Raw genomic sequence first — 19035 nt, 5'->3', positions numbered from 1 at the left:
AAAATAATGGGAGCATTACAAAGAACATTTTGTCGCCGTTCATCAAAAGTTATATCAGATGCAAATTCAAGACAACTCTAGAACCTAGTTTTAGTCGGGATATTGAAGAGATCATTTGCTTCGAATCAATCAAATTCCAACTAGAATACTAATAATTTATACATGATATCCAGAAATCCCAAGATCGTGATTGAAACTTTTTTTTATTCGAATGGAAACGTTATTCCGAATTTCAATGATATCGATGTATTGGTGATGTATCTAATCGCGTCAAGTAGGTTGGCTATTGTTGAAAGATACGAGAGTGGTAATTACGTACTCTGTTCATATATTTCTATTCATTTCGTGTCTTTACTTCAAAATTGCACTTTCAAATAAATGTTCCTGTTGAAATTCTCGTTATTCAAGTAATACCATTAATTTAATGTTGGAAATGACATTTTGTTCAAGTATCGATTTATTTAGCTAGCATCCTATATTCAATATGAATTTCCACAAAATAAAAAGGTCATCAATCGAACGAATTGTTATTGTTTCTTTGACTTCGTATGATATTGCTGGTTTTATAATGGCCAGAAATCACTCCAAATATCGGTATTTGATAAATAATGTGTTATCATATCAGCTGTGACGTTAGCGTTGGAAAGCTGGAACAATGATTTATACCATATGCTCGATTGGGGATATGGATTAGCAGTATTTCAACAAAAGTGGAAATGGATTACTGTCGTTTAGAGAAACATATTCTCTTATCATTTCAAAGGGATTCCATCGGTTAGTGTTCAATATATGTTCTATTTCGTGAGTTACTTACATTTGATTAGTGATTTTTTCATTTTATTATTCGTGAGGCACTGTCAACCTCAGAATTCGAAATGTGTGCGAGTTGAAGATCAACCAAGGCTCACCTCTCAATGTGCGATTCCTTTTCAGAGATCGAATTTGTCAGAAACAGTTCTTCCAAAATGAAATTCTTTTCCTTCATTGAACGCAAGGATATCGAACTGCCGGAAACCCGGAACCCAACGTCAATACTTCCACCCTGGTGAAAAATGAATCGTCTCCTTCCGGCGATATATTCGTTTCTCCGTAGTAATTTATCACATTGAAAACGTATACATTTTCAGGTGTCGGAAAGATCGAACAGGTGAAATGTTGTTTTTCCCAGTATTTTTCGATCGCAGAAAGCTCATTTCGTGAAAGGTATACGGAAAGGGAAGAAACGTAAGGCATTTTATTATGCAAGTCGGCAAGGATGTATAGCAGTTTCATGCTTGATTGATTGTTTGGATGACTTCCGGGGATTTGATGCGGTTCGTAATTTATGTCTATCGTTAGCATTGGGTACTTGCATAAAATATGCCTAGACAAGATGTGTAGTGCTCCCGAGTATTTGGAGAACATGCGGATGAAAACTTGTAGAAAATCTGTTTTCGAGTCAATTTGAAATGCTTGGAGCAATGGAAAATCAGTTATAATATGTATAGCCACAGTAATAGCCACACTGACGACTTGAACGACTGACTCACCGACTGACTAACTGAGTGACTGAATCACTGTCAGACTGAACCGCTGACTAATTAACTCACTGACTGACCCACTCACCGACTGACTGACTCACTGACTGTCTCACCGACTGACTTACTAACTGAGTGACTGACTGACTGACAAACACTGACTTGCTGTTTCACACACCAACTTTCTCATCAACTGACTCACTGACTGACTCATTCAATGACTCACTGACGAGTCTCACTCTCACTCACCGAGTGACTCACTCACCGACTGTCTCACCGACTGACTTACTAACTGACTGACTGACTGACTGACAAACACTGACTTGCTGTTTCACACACCAACTTTCTCATCAACTGACTCACTGACTGACTCATTCAATGACTCACTGACGAGTTGACCGACCAACTCGACTGAGCGACTGACTCACTGAATCGTTTACTCAGTGACTGACTTACTGACCGACTGTCTCGCTGACTGACTAACTGACTGACTCACCGACTGATCTACTTACTATCTGACTCACTGACTGACTGAAATCACCGAATGACTGATTCACTGACGGACTGACTGACCGACTGACTGGGAAGAGAATCGCATAGCCGCTTGCGCATGGCGACCTGTCGCCACGGCATGCGTCGTCACACCAGCAATCGGTTTGAAATAATGGTCACATTATGTGGTACAAATTCAGAGTTTTTTAGTTTCTGAGTTTGTGATGTATGTCCTTGTAATGTCAAGTTTTTAGGTAATATCAGTGTCTAAAAGAGTTGTGCTCGATTCATCGAAAAAGAAAAACCGAGAATGTCTTTTTGCATTATTTGAATCGAAATTACACCACTCACTTTATTCCACATTCAGAATAGAATTTAATGATTCAGAGTACAGGACAATGGTCACTGGGCCATTTTTTTCTTTGAAAGTCCCTTTAACTGAAATGAACAAGTAGATAATAATGATTTGAAAGACGAAATGTTTTATAGTATCACATTTGTTAAAAAAGTCATTGTTGTTCATCCCACGAATTATTTCAACTCGAACAGTACATTTTTCTGTAAGTAGAACTTTATCTGTTGATAAATTAACGATGCATCAGATTTTTGTGTAAAATATAGGTATATATTGTAGAATTCAAACCACAATTTCAACTTTCCATTTTTGGTCCTAAAATCACTCCTGTAATCCTACAAAGAGATTGTTACTATGAGCCATTTTGAAACTATAAAAAAGTCCTTACATCTTGCAACCAGTACTCATTACACTTTTGTTGACGTTCAGTTTGTTTTGATGTTTTGAGACAGAGCTAAGCTGAATGAGAAATGCTTTGAAACAAATCCCTTCACATCAAACAAAAACTTGCACAAAACCCCAGAAGCCAATCCATCGTCGGAGCTTTTCCAACAATAAATAGGAGAAAAACCTTCTTCGCAGCTTTTTCCATCGGAATTAAATATTCCGTTGTTGGAATGGGTAGGAGTGACTCGTGGCACGAGGGAAAGGTTCGTGAATTGGGGCAATTTCAGCTCCGGACGTAAAGAGAACGAAAAGCGGATTGAATATCGGGATTTTCTCTTCGAACTTCGCAGACTATATCCAGACCACTCTGTGCAGATAGTTGTTTTGATTAGTGGAGTTCTTGATGGAATTATGCCCTCTCTTACTCTCGGATACCAAGATAATACCGGCTTGCCGCAGTAAGGCAGAAATCTCAGCCGGACAGATGCAGAAGGCTGTAATTCTTGCCTCTCGTGACAGATCCAATGATCACTAACCCCACGGTGTGGAAGTGGTTATTGATTAATAATGCTAGTTCACCCTCCCGAATGTATCGGGGCTTCGGGGGATAGACTCTGACCAGCGCAACTTCAGGGAAAAAGTATAATGTCTTCATTGACATCGCTAATAATGTTTATATGTTTCCCAAAGCTAATTTGATACATAGATAATGCGAATAACTCGGAACTGAAAAATCAAAAGAGCTGGCAAGTCCAGTAACCACTACGTCGCTAAATCGCCGGATCGTTTGAGTAGACACTCCCTCGCCAGCGATACTCCACACACATTAAAGTAGCTTTGAACATCTTTGTGTGATTACCTTCGCGAAAAAAATCCTTTGAACTATCGCGAGAGTCGAGGCACTTAGAAAGCATATCCTTTTTTCATTTCACTTACATTGGCACTTGTGTTGCGAGAGGCCGGTGTGTTCCGACGCCGCGGCGTTATTGCATAAAGCGACGCTCGTAAAAGGGACGCCGACGACGATGCCCTGCGGAGGGGTAACAGACGGTGTTTCGCGTTGGAAGAGAAAAACTGACGTGGTTTTTATTGCGTTTTGACGAGATGAGATTCAGGTGGTTTGTTTGTGGTACGGATTGATTTATTTTACTTTTCACGGCTGGACTAAACTTTTACTTCATCTTAGCAGTTGTTTTATCAAATGTCGGGCAACGTACCGCGCGCCATATCGCCATAATCGTCCTACCGTTTTTCCAAATGGATTTAATCTCCAGCGATTCAAACCCAATATTAATCACTACGTTTGCATATGCACCGCTCTAAGAGCGCCTCAAGGGTTTTCTCGTAGTGCTTGTGTTCTATCCATGAAAAACAAGCGATTTGAGGGCATGGTCATCTCACTGGAGGTGATGTGAACTGGCCACCGAAGTCGTGCGATTTGACTCCGTTAGACTTTTTCTTGTAGGGTTTTCTTGAGTCGCAGGTGTATGTGAATAAGCCACAAATCATAACGGTCTTCAAAGCTAACATTACCCATGCCAACGGTCAAATTTCTGCACCAGAGTTATGGAAAATTGGACGTTTCAGATGTGTTCCACCTAGAGAAGCCGTGGTGGATGTTTGAACGATGCTATGGCATCAATAGGTCGTTTAAACGAATAAAATATTTCGATAACATCTCACACACACTTTTATTCAAAGTTAGAGATGGGAAGCGCCCAACGAAAGACCCTATATAAGTGTAACGGATTTGAAGCCGCCCCTGACCGATAGGCCAGCCGACTCATCGCAAAAACACATGACCTCACCTCAACAGAATGCAGTTACGAATCGCCGGTAAAATTCTAGTACCGAACCGACTACAGAATTCTAAAAAGGACCTTTAGCCGTCTTCCCGACCCAAGAGGGCTGTTCAGAAAGTGAATCGAGCGGCTAAACAAGGAATTCAAATAGTGGAAATAAATTGAGCGTTAGTCGCTAAGTGCTGTAATAAATGAATTAGTATGTGATTAGTGAAATATTGTTGAAAATAAATTTGTTTAAGACAGTTAAGTCATTAATTTGTCACATAAGTATGGTGTATGATGGCTCACATTGATTTACATTGTGATAACTTTCTTGAAGGAAAAGTTTGATGTATGATGTGTTGGATAATTTCATGCAAAAATTACTTCGAAAGTGTGCATATTTTTTTCTCATCAGCTATCTGGATTTTCAGTAATTCTATTCATATTTAGTGTTTTTTCATTATGAAATTTTCTGCTTTCATGTGTCGGAATTCAGTATACAAAACATGGAATTGCTACATTTATTTTGGGTTTCAGAGAGCTTGGCTTAAGTACGGTGCATAACGTTAACACTTAAGTTGAGCTTGATTTCATAGCCGAGCTTGGTAAAGCTTGCTTTGCATAATATACGAAAAATGAAGGCATCAATCACTGTGACTCCAGAGCTATGTCCAGAAAACTCTGTCATGAACCCCTCATTCACTTACAGGTACTCATGCACTCTATACTGAAAACCACATTTATAACGTATTCGAAACAAAAATGAAATGAGTAATCGATAATGCCGATAAAAAAGTTATCAGGAAATGTATTATCTTATCTGGCGATTCAAATAAACAACCCGATGGTAAATTCTTTGGTTCACTACATATCAAAACATAATTTACAACATTTTATTACGAAATTACCTGGCTGCTGAGATTTTTTTTTGATTTATATCTCAATAAAACGTTTTACTGTTGCAACCCGTATAAATTGTATGGTAATAATTTGCGCTGAGCTAGGGGAGTGATAATGATATGAACTGATGTTTCGTGAATAGATTGTGACATCATCAACGGGGAAAACTAATTGTATTCGGCCATCTGAATATTGTGTGGTAAGAATCGCACATTGAAAGGTAAGACCTCGTTGATCTTTTGCTCATAGGGAGGGCGACAGCTGGTTGACGAAAGGACAGCTGGTGAATCCTCATACCAGATACTGGCATTGGCTTTGGGAAGATTGAACAGTCCGAAGCTTTGTGATTTTCGATTGCATTGTTAAGATGAGTGACAGGAAATTTGAAAGAAGTGACCTTCTATTTCTGGTGAATCAGTGTAGAAACCTTTCTGCTTGAACTCTAAATGTCTATTGTTATGTTACTATCAGCAACGTAGTGCCACAAAATCCTCCTTCCAGATGAGTTTGGCAATTCGAATCCAGTTTTTGTCATAACATTATCACCAATAGGACATATCTGATGAAGCCAGTGTTTGGAAATGTTCATGTAAGGGAAAATAAGAGTAAATCAAATATATAAAATTCACAGTGTTATTTGCCATACTCCTCCTTTTAATTTTTTTATAATGTGGCATTAAAAAAACATATAACCCTCAATTTGTACCCTTCTATCAACAACCCCAATTTTTTGATAGCCATTTTAGTAATTCAGTCATTTTTAACCTATATCATAGATCAGTTATTCTTGCCAGGCGTCTACCGGTGTCACTTCTCACTGAGTATACAGCACGGAGTAGGGATGAGAACGAAGTTGGTCTCCTGTCTCTCTCTCACACAATTGGCCTTCTGTCATTGCCTACACAGTTTTGGTCACTATTATTGTTTACCCGTAGATACAGTTTGCGATGCCACCGAAGTTGTCAATTATTCAACAAAGTATTTGAACTGGATTTGCCAGGCTGCCACCGCATAATTTACAGTTGAAGGTTGGATCGCTCCGTAATTTGGATCCACCACGGCTGTGCAACGGCACGCGATTAGTCACTGAAAAAATAATGAAACATGTTGTCGAAGCCAGCATTTTGAATGGCAAGTTTCGAGGTGAAAATATATTAATACCGCTAATTACATTGGCATTTGAAATGACAATTGCAAGGCCAAACAATGTCCGTTTGTGGACTAACGAAAAATGTTGTACAGTCTATAACATTAAGGGATTAAAATCATTTGTAATCTTGTCGAAGTTCCAAATTTCATTCTTCCGCTCTCAATAGTTTCGTATTCTTATCCATCTGTATAATTTCAAAAGAAAATTTTCCGACAATAAAATGATCGAGTCCATTTGAAACCTTTCAAAATCTTTCTGCATTCGCATTCGACGTACACCTAATTTGATCAGAACAGGGGAAATAATTCGATTTAGGCTACATCTCGGAGTGAAATTATATTACGGCTTTTTACAATTTCCGTCGCAATGCAAAATGGCGCTTCGTCGGTAGGAGTCTGAAATAATTGAGTTAGACGACTTTCGAAGATGCTGAAACGGGAATGATCGGAATCAACAGTAGTCGATTCCGGTAGGTATGGAGGATGGGTTTTTCCCATTTTTTTCTATGCAACTATCGCTAATACTAAAACGAGCTCATGATATTGAAATTGCATTCGAAATCAAGCAATTCAATTGAATTATTTCTGTCTTCTGAATCTGTTTTCGGATGTGGAAATGTGAATTTTCACCAAAATTCACGCCTTTGATAATGAGTATGTCGCTGCCGAGGAAACAAAATGCAGTAACTGGAAACTATAAGATAAGATATTAGTTCTCGCGTCGTACGTCTAGTTTTTTTTCTATGAGCAACATTCATCCAACGGAAACTTTCCCTAAAAAACTTGTGAGATTTTCATTCTGCATATAAAATCATAAAATTCGCAATGTCTTCCAGTAACCCCCGAACATTCCCTTAGGACGAATTTAAAGCGGGAGCTCGATATCCAGTTCTCTAAAATTGCGTGTGAAAATCCAACGTGACGTATGGCAGTGTTGCCATATTGCTAGTTTTCCACAAAATCAAAAATACAGTCGAAATTGTTTAATATCTGTGATCACTGTACGGATACATTTATCAGAATAGTGAGCGTGGATGAATTTTCAATTATTAAGCCGATTATTATGAATTGGGTTGGAAATATTATCCAGTTTTCAGAAAGGAAACATGCACCAAAGAAAGGTATCTTCATTATTTTCCACAGAAGAGGAATTTCCCTCGAACATTTCAAATTCTTTTCCAGATATATCCTTAGAAATTTCATTTAGATTTTTTGTTTGAGGTGGTCTGGTTCTGTCGTTATATTGTATCTGTAGAGTAGGGAGGGTAAGTGTAGATCCACAGCGTGACCCATTGTCCTCCCGAGGAGTTGCCCTCCTAGGTCATCGTCCATCCTGTCCTTTCCAGGAAGGTGGACAGGTCTCTGGGAGACATCTCCTTTATATTGGCAGGTGCAGGCCAAGACTCGCCGAACACACACTCTCTTTGGCAACCTTGAGGTATCCCACGGCAGGCTCCGCGAAGGTTGTAGAAGGTGCAGCGATATTACTGTCGTTGCGCGGCTCCTCCAACCTTCTTGGGATTCCCTCCGTGGAGGTGCTCAAGTAAGAGCGCTTTCCTGCAAGGGCAGCTGGTTCCTTGCCTTTATTCAAGGCGGAGCTCTTGGCACCCGCCGCAGGAAGTGCCCTAGCTGTCGGAGGTAAAGTGGGGGAGGAGGAGAGTTGCTGCCACTCCTGCCTCCATCAGTCTCTTCCTCATTTTGGCCTCGGCGGCGCAAATGCCCTTACGCCTTGACCTTTGTATTATATCACGAGGTGATACGCCATGTCCAGCCTCATTCCAAATGGTAGATTGGGATGGACATTTCTGTTCATCCCCAGCCACTGCCTTAGATTGAGGTGAGCACTTCTTTCCAGCCTCGGGATTGGTTTTTGTTTTTGTTTGTTTCATTCATGTGTGTTCCCACGAGTAGCAGGGGAAGAGTTGGTCACTTTGGCAGAACCCTGCATTACCAGAGGATGGCTGATTACAATGGGGTTCGCCCGTTTTCCCAAGGGGATCTACGGTGGATCCCCTTGAGGCTGGGCCACGGTGGCATGTTTTGCAAAGGCTCACCCTACTTATTTCTGCCACTGACCAGGAGTCCGGTGACCCCGTCTGTAAGGCCACATTGGCTTCCCGGTTAGGGCTCCCAGTCCCCTGGCCAATCCCCTATCCACCACCTGGGGACGCGCCCGATAGGTAGCCCAACCCACGGGGTCGTTATATTTATTGTAAATATGGTCCGCAGTTTTTTGCTATGTTTTGCTATGAATGAAAGTTAGTGAAATTCGTTTTGGTCGTATTCAAGGCCAGATTATTCGCGGATAACCATTCTCCCTTTTTTTAGAGTTAGATTTGCTTTGGTAAACATTGTGTCATCTGCGTACACCGTATACACACGATATGTCAATGAAATATCGTTACTATACAATATAACTAGTATTGGCCCAAGTATAGAACCTTGTGGTACACCTATATCAATGTTAACTGTTTCAGGTAAACTTTTTTCTTTTTATTGATCAAATTATAGATAGGTGAAGTTAGTAGAAGTCTAGGAAAGTAGTAAAAAGAAAGCGATCTGACAACCCACGAGTCACCCTGGTTTCCGTCATCCCCTCTAAAGCGGCGTTTCGCGTGTCTCGAACGCGTGAACGCTGCTTTGTTGAACTGTCAGGACGCGTCACTCCTTCGAAGGATCAAGGCGTGCTTTGCATCTCGATGTTGCGTTCTGGCAAACAATGGGGGTCGACTTCGATCTGGGGAATGGCAAATTGTGTATACCTAAAGTTTCGGGAGATTTTTTTTGTTCCGACGCCGACGTTGCCCTCTCGATTGTTCTGGAACAAAGACGTCCCGGAGAGTGGATAATTGGGGTATTCTAGTCGGATTCGGCGGGAATGCAAAGGGAGAATAATTAAGGGTTTTCCATGGATTTCGAGTGGACTTGGTTATGGAAATATAGTCGCTGCTGTGAGTTAGGTGTCGTATTCTCATGGGAATGCACAAGAACTACAGAAAAAATCCTTGAAACGCCTTGGAAATGACACCTGTACGGAAGCATGGGGTCATATTGATTTGATAAAATAATCGCGGGAATTTCATTCCTCTATTCTGCAAAAAAAATAGTTTTCAGAAAGGGTAGTTCGAGGTGTGTTGAGGTAAACCTCGAAGCGATGAGTGGCCCAATTAATTATTATTATCACTATTATTATAATGTAAGCAGGTCTGCTCAGATTATAATAACCGTAGGACATCAACGTTTTGAATTTTTAGTATTTCCTTTCAATGGCAAGGACGTCACATCAGCTGAATAAAGAAATTTCGAAATTATGAAAATGGAAGTCGACAGGACTGGTTTAGCACTGAATTTGGTTTCGGTAAGAGCCAGATTTCGGTGACGATTTGTCTGCAGATGTTGGTACAGGGAATGCAGATGAAGATGACGAAATAGATTCGAAAGTAGCTACTGGGTACATTGGCAATTGCACTGACCATACTCTGTATTGATGACAGAAGGTAATCGATGACTGCAAGAAATAGAGATGGAGAGGCCAGTTTATCTCTAGACCATCTGGAACCTACAGGCTCCATCATGAATTTGTTTTGTTTGTCTTCTCCCTTGAAACCGGAAACAGAAGTCACAATAAAGAGACATTAGCTTAAAAGTAATGTCACCTTGCCATAGCCGCTGAAAAATCTGTTGAAAGCTGTTTTACTGTCAACCAGCTAGTGTCCCCTTGCAAACGGAGTCAGAACTTATGCTACCTAAGGTTTGCCGAGGTCCTGTCTTCATGTTGCGGTTGATTGACTGAGTATAACGTACCTCTCACGCTAATCCAAGATACACAAATAGAGTAGTGAGTAGTGAAAAGTATGTTTTTAACCTATAGAAAACCTAGTTTTTCGTTGCGCTACTGTTAATGTGTACGTTGCCGTTCTGAGTGCTCCTCGACACCGTCTACATCTACTAGGGGTGATTATGCACTCGATGTGAGTGAGGGTGGTTGGTCACGCAACTGTGTCACATACACACTGCCTCGCCGCAACAAAAATTCATGGGGAATTTCAATTTAAATCGTTTTTATGGTCGGTAGATGTGTCAACGTCTTACGCTGATGAATATCTCAAATGACTGATCAAAATGCCACCGCACAATGGAGAATACAGGGTGCTTGCAGAAGTAATCGACCCAACAAAATATCGTGGCAGCTTTATACACTTTTCCCAGCGACGTTCGATACCGTTTTTATAATAAGAACTGTCTTGCTCCTCAAAATAGCCATTGACTGCCTACATCACTTCTCCATCGTTGGAAAATCTTTGACGTCTGAGCCATTTTTCAAGTCTGCAGACTCACCCAGTTCAGCTCTTGTACAGGTTGGGCCAAATGAAAGTATTGCACAACATAACGATGAGCAATTCTCTCCATCCGCACAAATTCTCCGGAATAGTTCTCTATACTAAACTACTCAGCGTCTTCAAACTTGAAACATATGCTTTATAGATTGTGTACTTTCTAATACAGTGATAGTTTTCAAACAACTACCGCCATCTCCAGGTCAGGCCGGGTACTTCTGATACCATCCTCATAGAGGTACAGGAAACTAATGAAAATATTGGTGGGGAGATCAAGATAGTGAATAAAATCTAGTTCCAAGGAAAATCTGGAGCCCTAGTCATTCAAAAGTAGTCAAAAGTATTTACAAAAAATTTAAGAATACTGGCTATCATGTTGGATATATTGAGCATAAATAGATAGGTAGGCATCTAATACTAACCGTACATGTGTAGTGGCCGGTCCATTCACCAAGTGATATATTGAAGTTGAAAGGTTGCACAAAAGTATTTACAAAAAATTTAAGAATACTGGCTATCATGTTGGATATATTGAGCATAAATAGGTAGGTAGGCATCTGATACTAACCGTACATGTGTAGTGGCCGGTCCATTCACCAAGTGATATATCTAGAGTAGGCGGAGCCTCATTCTCAAGTTCGTTTTGAACTTATACAGAGAAAAATCCCAGAATTCATCAGAAAGGAAATTATATTATTTTGAAGAGACGTAATAGAAGTTTCGTGTAGACTGTTTGAGTACAAGTAGTAGATTTTGTTTCCTGGTATTCACCTGGTATTCAGGCTATGCTATTAGCCTTTTGAGTAGATATGTAGGATGACCAGTGATCAAAACTTCGGGGTTGAGCAATCCGGAGTCTGCAAACTTGCTATATTGTTGAATTCCATAGTATGCAAATCGAATATAAGAATTTTGAATTCGTTGCAAACGAGTAGAATCTGCTTGAAGTAATGCAGGACCATATATAATATCGCAATATGATAATTTGGACTTCACATAATTAGAAATCCTTTGAATCCTCCGTTATTTTTTTTAAATTTATATTCAATATTACTTATATTGGAAGCATCACCAGTTATTTGAGTCTATTATAGAAAAGTAGCTGTAAATCCTAGACGAAGTGATGGTCATCTCAGTATGTTCCTCTAGTTCCACCATACCTATGTTATGTTACCAAAGATGTGATGATTGTGTTTTATAACAAAAATATTATATTCAGTCTCAGAAATATATACCTACTATTTAATAATGATTCTAGCAATATCAATAATCGTTTTTGTGTTAACTAAAATCATCAGCCAAGTTTTGCAACTTTCCTATTCGATTATCCAGCCTTCACTGCCCCCTTTCTATTAATATGCTATAAGTCTGTTCGTTCTTCAACTGGCCGGGACTAATTTTCAAACTTTGCTTCAACATTTTTCTCATTATTTTGTCATGATATACTTGAAATATGTAAATTATCGGTGTTTCAGTGGAATACTTGTCAATTCTGACGTCTGGAATAAATACAGCTGTACTAATTCAACGGATATGTCTATACCCGTCTTCTGATTCAACAGATTTATGAAAACATGTGAAAAATAAAAATATACACTGCGAAATTTATTCACTATTTCTGATGATACAGTCAAGGCGAGTACAAGGTTCTCAACAGCAATTTCCCCACTGAACAAGAGACCAGTGGAGTAGTTGAGGTACCTTAGTTGAAGGGAAAAATTCTGCAAAGTCTGTTGGAAATTCAAGATTTGGGGTCTGAATGTGAAAAGGGGATTGAGTGTATGTGAATTTGTTATGATTAGTTCAATATGGTTGAAACCATCTTCCTAGCCGATGTTAACCGAAATGACGTTTTTGAAAATTTTAACAGGCCAGGTCTTTATCTAGTGTGCTCTGTTATAAGAGGTGATTCATTTAGGAAACTATCATATACAAAAACTCTTGTATACGCTGTATGAATCTGTAGGGCAATTAACTTATTCCATTTTGGGTCAATGTTGATATTGGTACTATAATCGTAGCGATATTATCAACCTATATTTTGAATTTCATGTGTTAAGGAAAATTTAAGAGATGTGATGTGGCGTTTTCGAATTTTTCCGTAACAAAATGTCAAAAAAACAACATTACATTTCTTTCAGTTGCATGACTTTTCCATAAAATTACATTCCCTACATTATATATCCTTGTTTTGTTCAGGTGTCCACCATGACTAGCCTTGTAATGATTGCGAGCCGATTTCCGCTCAGTCGAAGCATTTTTTTGTTCTTTTTTAGGCAGTCACGTCGAGAATGTTTTCCCGGGTCGTTTTTTCCAAGAACTTTTTGTGTTACTCAGTTAGCTCTTGATCTGGTTTCGTAACATAGATTTTGGTGCCCACGCATCTGGTCCAGAACCAGTATATGAAAATGTCGATTCGAATTCAATACAATTATCATCTCTTTGGTGTCCTGTGGTTCATGAGTATTCGGACAATCAGAATCTATTCAATTTTTTTTTTTAAGTTTTCATGCTATACTCGGACGTCATCATTTTTATTCCTTCCTTTTATCTAGGCTCTATTGCTGCTTTTTACATAAACATAATGATCATCTGAACATACTACAGCTCGTGGCAGTTTTGACCGCATCCTCAGTGAAAACCACACTTTATTTGTCGCAGATGTGAAACATTGAAAATCAAGATAAAATATATCGTACAATAATTGGTAATCCTAGAAACCCATCTTATGTTACGCCGCTGTGACGGTTGAGTTTGTTTCTAGTAGAAAGACAAAACGCAGGCCTATATGGTCTGATGAAGGATTTATGCGTTATTTGTAGATACAGATCGGGCGCACTGTATAAACAAATATAGGTCCATTCTTTACAGATAGCTGGAGAATTTAAACTTTTCAAACATACGTGCCGGGTCTGATCGTCGGTTATTTCACAGATTACGTTGAATATAAGAAACAGTCGACGTTAGTGATGATACAGGGCAGTCGGGTGGTAAATAGAACTGTCTAGGTATGTTTCTTTTTGTCAGTTGAATAGGAGTAGTTGTTATTTAGTTAAATTTTGAGTTAGAACCACCATGGGTCTCGTCAGTGGTTAGGTTAAGTTAGGTTCAAAGTGAGTGGGTCCATTCGACCCTCCACCGCAACCCACAAGGGTTTATTGTGGCTGACACCTATTCACACTCGGCCAAATAAACCCAGCTTCTTAAGGAAGTCGATCAGTTTGTATGGTGAGTAGTCTTTCAGGTCAAATGGTGGGAGTACGGCTCTGCCGAACTCTTTAAACCTGATTCGGTCCCAAGCGGGGCAGGCACAAAGGATATGCTCTGCTGTTTGGATACACAAACCATTGTCGGGATGCCATTCAGTTAGGGAATATCAGAACCACAAGTGATTCGAATCCAGCGGGGCTACGCGGAAGCAGGCATCCAATGGCCGGTTTGCTCAACCCACACATCCCAAAAACAGCATGCACAGTGGTTCAGGCAGTAAAAGATGAATAAGGACAACCAACCTGCTATCTGTGGGATCGACAGAATACTCTACTACGACCGCCGAACAAGATTCGTTCTCTTTCTTTCTCCGCAGCTGACTTCTTTGTGGGAAGGGATTGGCTTTGCTTTCACTTTCTCAGGCTCGCCCTCCAACAGCTCTGCCTGATGTTGGAACACATGCAACGTGCTGCATTGGACGACCTCGAGCGCTGGTACCTCGTTTGGATGATCCGAGTGAACCCGAACAGAACTCGGGCAATAACCATGGGAAGAACATAATCGTCACCGGCCATTAAAGTGAGGGTCATTGGAAGGGATATCGACTGGTAAGTGCGGGGAAGTACCTCGATCTTCTGATAGACCGCAGGCTTACCTGTCTCCCGCACATCGAAAGCGTTAAGTCAAAGATACAGGGAGGGGGTGGTGAATCTGTAACCATTAACCAATAGAAAGTCGATGTTGAATCTTAGAAATACGATTTTAATTTACAACACGATGTTCAAGCCTGTCATCATGAATGCTTCAGGCGTCTGGAGAGAAACCGCTCCGTCTAATCTTTGGAAAGATTGCCAAGTAAGATCTTCAGGATGCTAGTGAATGCGCCGTGTTTCGTTCGGAATTGAAGTCACCCGCAGAGATTTACAGCTGCTTTTCATTCAGCAGTCCATCCAGTTGAGTAATCGGCGAGTTCTCGAAAATCCGTTAGTTAGGGAAGCTGTATATTATGCTGTAGACGACCCCTTTCGATATATGTAGAAGGCCCCGACACTCAGTCCAACGAGGCCCTCATATCCCTTGTTAACAGGTGAAGAGCTTATTCATCCAACATGTAGGGGTACACCATGATGGCCGGTACGGATGTCCGACAACCTTCTTTCTTACCGCCAGAAACCCCAGTGAATTGTGTCTCGTTCTGTCCTCCTGATGAACACACGTCCGAAAGGTGAGGGAGCTAGGCTAAAGCCTGAATAAAATTAGGATGTTATCGTGAGGGATCACAAATGCGTTGTTGTTGGAGCTCTAGTTTTCAGATAGTAGAAAGCTTCGATAACATTTCACTTAAGAGAAGATAATTATAAAGGTCTTGATTTACGAGCGAATGGTACAACCTAAACCCTCTTAGTACATTTCTTTGTTCCTAAATATATTTCAAATATTTGTTTATGTTCGCAATATATTGAAAGAAAGTCATTTTTCACGGAGGAATCAGATCATTATTGAACTTTTCTGTGACCTCTTTTCACCTTATTACCATATGATGTCGTTTGGCGATTTTCGGCTGGTTTTTCTCCACGAATTCGAATTGAACCAAAGCCCGAAAAAATAACCAGTCGTTTGGCATATGCGAAATTTCGTTCCGGAAATTTCAGCTTTGAAGATAAGCCTCGCAGTGGTCGATGTACAGTAAATACAGGACGAGGATCCTGGTGGAGACTGACCCATCACAAACGGTGCGTGGTATGGTGGAAAAACTGGGCGTTAGCTCCCATGCAGTTTTTGAGGTTTGAAAGTTATTGGGAAGGCCGAGTATCTCGAAAAGTAGTTGCCCCACGATTTGAACGATCGACAAAAACTTTTACGTTTCGAGGTCTATTCTTCTTTGCTTTTGCGCAACCAAATCGATTCTTTTCTGGATTGGATCTCACGTGTGTTGAAAAGCGGTTCCTCTACGACAAGATACGTTCCAGACAGTGGTTGTACACCGATTAGCCACCAAGACATTTTCCAAGGGCCTCATCAAAAATATCGTTTCGAAGTCTGTTCTTTTTTGCTTTCATAAACAATCCTTATTTGGATCGGATCATTACGTGTGATGAAAAGCGGACCATTTACGACAAGAGATGTTCAAGACAGTGGTTGGACACCGATTAGCCACCTAGGAACTTCTCAAAGGCGAAAACCCATCAAAGAAGACGATGGTTACTGTATGGTAGTTAGCGGCTGGTGTCATTTACTATAACTAGGCCATCACAGCAGAGTCCTATTGTGAGAAATTCGACGAAATGTATCAAAAATCACTGGTCAACAGAAGAGGTCCGATTCTGCTTCACGACAACGCCCGTCTGCACGTTTCATAATCACCGTTCGAAAATTAATCGAATTGAGTGTCGAAGTTCAGTCTCACCATATTTTCCAGACCTCTCGCCAACCGATTACTATTTCAAGTACTTCGATTGAATTGAATGAGTATTCACTAAGATATAGTATGTGCCAACTAAGATGAGTCAGCGCAGAAACGTAAAATCGTTCTGGGTTGAAAGACTCCGCCCACTTGAGCCATATTTCGCCAATGCACTATTGACATTAGTTTGTGTGACCAATACCTATTTTCCGGTTTCAAATGCGCATCCCTTTTGGCGATATGTAATGATGACAAAATACAAACATGATATTAGAGAGGTCGTTTTAGGTAGCTAACTTGTGCGATATTCTTCCAATTTATCGTTGATTATGGTAATAATTCCGATTCTGGTGAACATCAATAAATGTAAAGTTATGTTTCATATATTTTAATTGGAAAAATCCTGGACCTAGCAGCGAAAATAGCCCAAGGTCGTACTATCCTCTTTTATTATCATTATTTATAGAAAACTTCGAAACGATTCAGTTCCTGATATACTTTTGTTTGACGTGCGATAAGTATATCGAAGGCAGATTTACGCTCGTAAATATTTCTATTCTCAGCAGAATTTCTAGAGAAAATCGGCGGACACATATTTTCCCGTCGAAGATCAAACGGATCCGAAATTATCCCGTTAAATTAAACACATGCCTCGAATATAATAAATATTTTGTATTCTCCAATGTGAAAATGCGGTCGTAATTAATCAATAGATTAACTGTTTATATGTTTCGTATGAAATGAAAGACTAAGTGATCGTGAGAAAGTACATTTTTAGATGTGCAAACAAGTAGTTTATTGAAATAGGAACCGTTGATGGATGTGCGAGGAAACGCTACGAATTTCGGCAACTGTTTCACTCGGGTTCATTCATGACGGCGGAGTTAGAAAATTTGGTCCTTCGAGGCGGATTTCAGACTTACGACATTTCTACAAAGACAAAACAAAATTGAGTTGTAGAGGGGCTCAACAACCAGAATGAGAATGAGACTTACTGAAGTCATCGAAGATTCGTCATGACAAGGGAAAGAAAATGATGGACGGAAAAACGTCCTGAAATTGAATTTTACTTAGAATATTCAGTCGTCACCTGTGCAATCTAAAAATCCTTTCTACTCTACCTATTCGATAGAACAGTCCTACTGCAATTTACTTGATTGAATTTCCCAGTTTCGGCTTGATTGCTGAATAAATAAATCATTAGTATAGCGACTTCTGGCAGGAATTTGAAATTCTTATATCGAGTCGTTACCTCGCCTCGAAAGAATATATTTATGAGAGAGGGAAATGCCGGAAGAGAGTTCTTGACACCTAGAAAATTGATGGTCTCTTCTAATGATTACCGTTCAATATCTTAATTGCTTGAAAAATTATTTTTCCAGTCTCTAGATAAGTTGTGTCACTTCTCAGTCAGATAATTGGACAATACATTATTTTTCTCATTATATCCTGAAGAGATTATTCATGTGATTGCTACCAAAAATGTCCACCAACTTTTTGAATGACAGTAAGAACGGAGGGTTGAGGAAGTTATATTTATTGAGTTAGTTTGATCGATCATTCATCATTCACAATTTTGTGATCAACACAAACGTATTCTGATCACTTCGGAATATTCTGAAAACATTTTTTTTCACTACCGTTCTGGAAATTATGAATAGAATTGATTTTCTCCTATTCAATCGTAATCTATATTACTGGAGTTATGGAAAACTCAAAAATTTTACACTTTTATCAAAAATAAAGGGCGATAAGTTTGTGAATTGCGATCGATATCAATGGCGAGGGTATATACCAAATAATGTATTGTAGAATTACCTATCTTCCATTATTTTGTCATCGATTGAAACTGTATTTTCTTCGACACGCTATATTGTCATTACCAAGGATTACACAGGGTGGGACTGAATATAAATCCAAGTCAATTGGGAATAACATATAGGCTAAAAAGTAGCGGGCCTAAGAAATAAAACACATTTTTCTGTTCAAAATTAGCTTTATTCTTCAACGTAATCTCCAATGCCACTAGTGGAAACAGTCAGAACACGTTTGGATGCAAAGCTTCATGATGTTTTCAGAGAATAGGCTGACATCTGGCAAATCAACACCGCCGGGTACACAGCCATTCAATCGCGTTCCAAATCGGTAGGACGGAATCCCGGCCTGATGGTTCGGAAGATTGAACAGCGGGTACACAAGATGGAGGCTAATATCAAGTTGGCGAGACAATACGCGTTTCGTATCAATTGTCTCATGGATTAATGTGTGGTCAAATGAAGACGTATCCATCATACTTTGAGTCAAGATATGCTACTGACTACCAAACCGCACTATTGCCTTGATAGGATACGAATGCTAGTGGTTGCTGGAAAGTCACTAGTTAGGCGTCGGCATCGTTCTGCGAGAACCCCTCTAGCTCATTCAACAACCTCCGTGAGTTGTTGTTGACCGCTGATCAGGTGAAATCCAATGTAGAAGGACATTTATGAACACCCGT

The 19035-nt window shown here is 39.8% G+C and overlaps 1 protein-coding gene across 3 annotated transcripts in view; it reads left to right on the top strand.

Annotated features, from left to right (window-relative positions):
- Positions 1-19035, top strand: part of fz2 (frizzled 2) — a 281786-nt gene that overhangs the window by 75316 nt on the left and 187435 nt on the right. The window lies entirely within an intron of this gene.

Source organism: Leptinotarsa decemlineata, unplaced genomic scaffold (genome assembly GCF_025532065.1).
Source record: "Leptinotarsa decemlineata unplaced genomic scaffold, Ldec_3_MD MMD2_P_RNA_scaffold_12, whole genome shotgun sequence".
NCBI lineage: Eukaryota > Metazoa > Arthropoda > Insecta > Coleoptera > Chrysomelidae > Leptinotarsa > Leptinotarsa decemlineata.
This window is presented reverse-complemented; position numbering and strand designations above follow the sequence as displayed.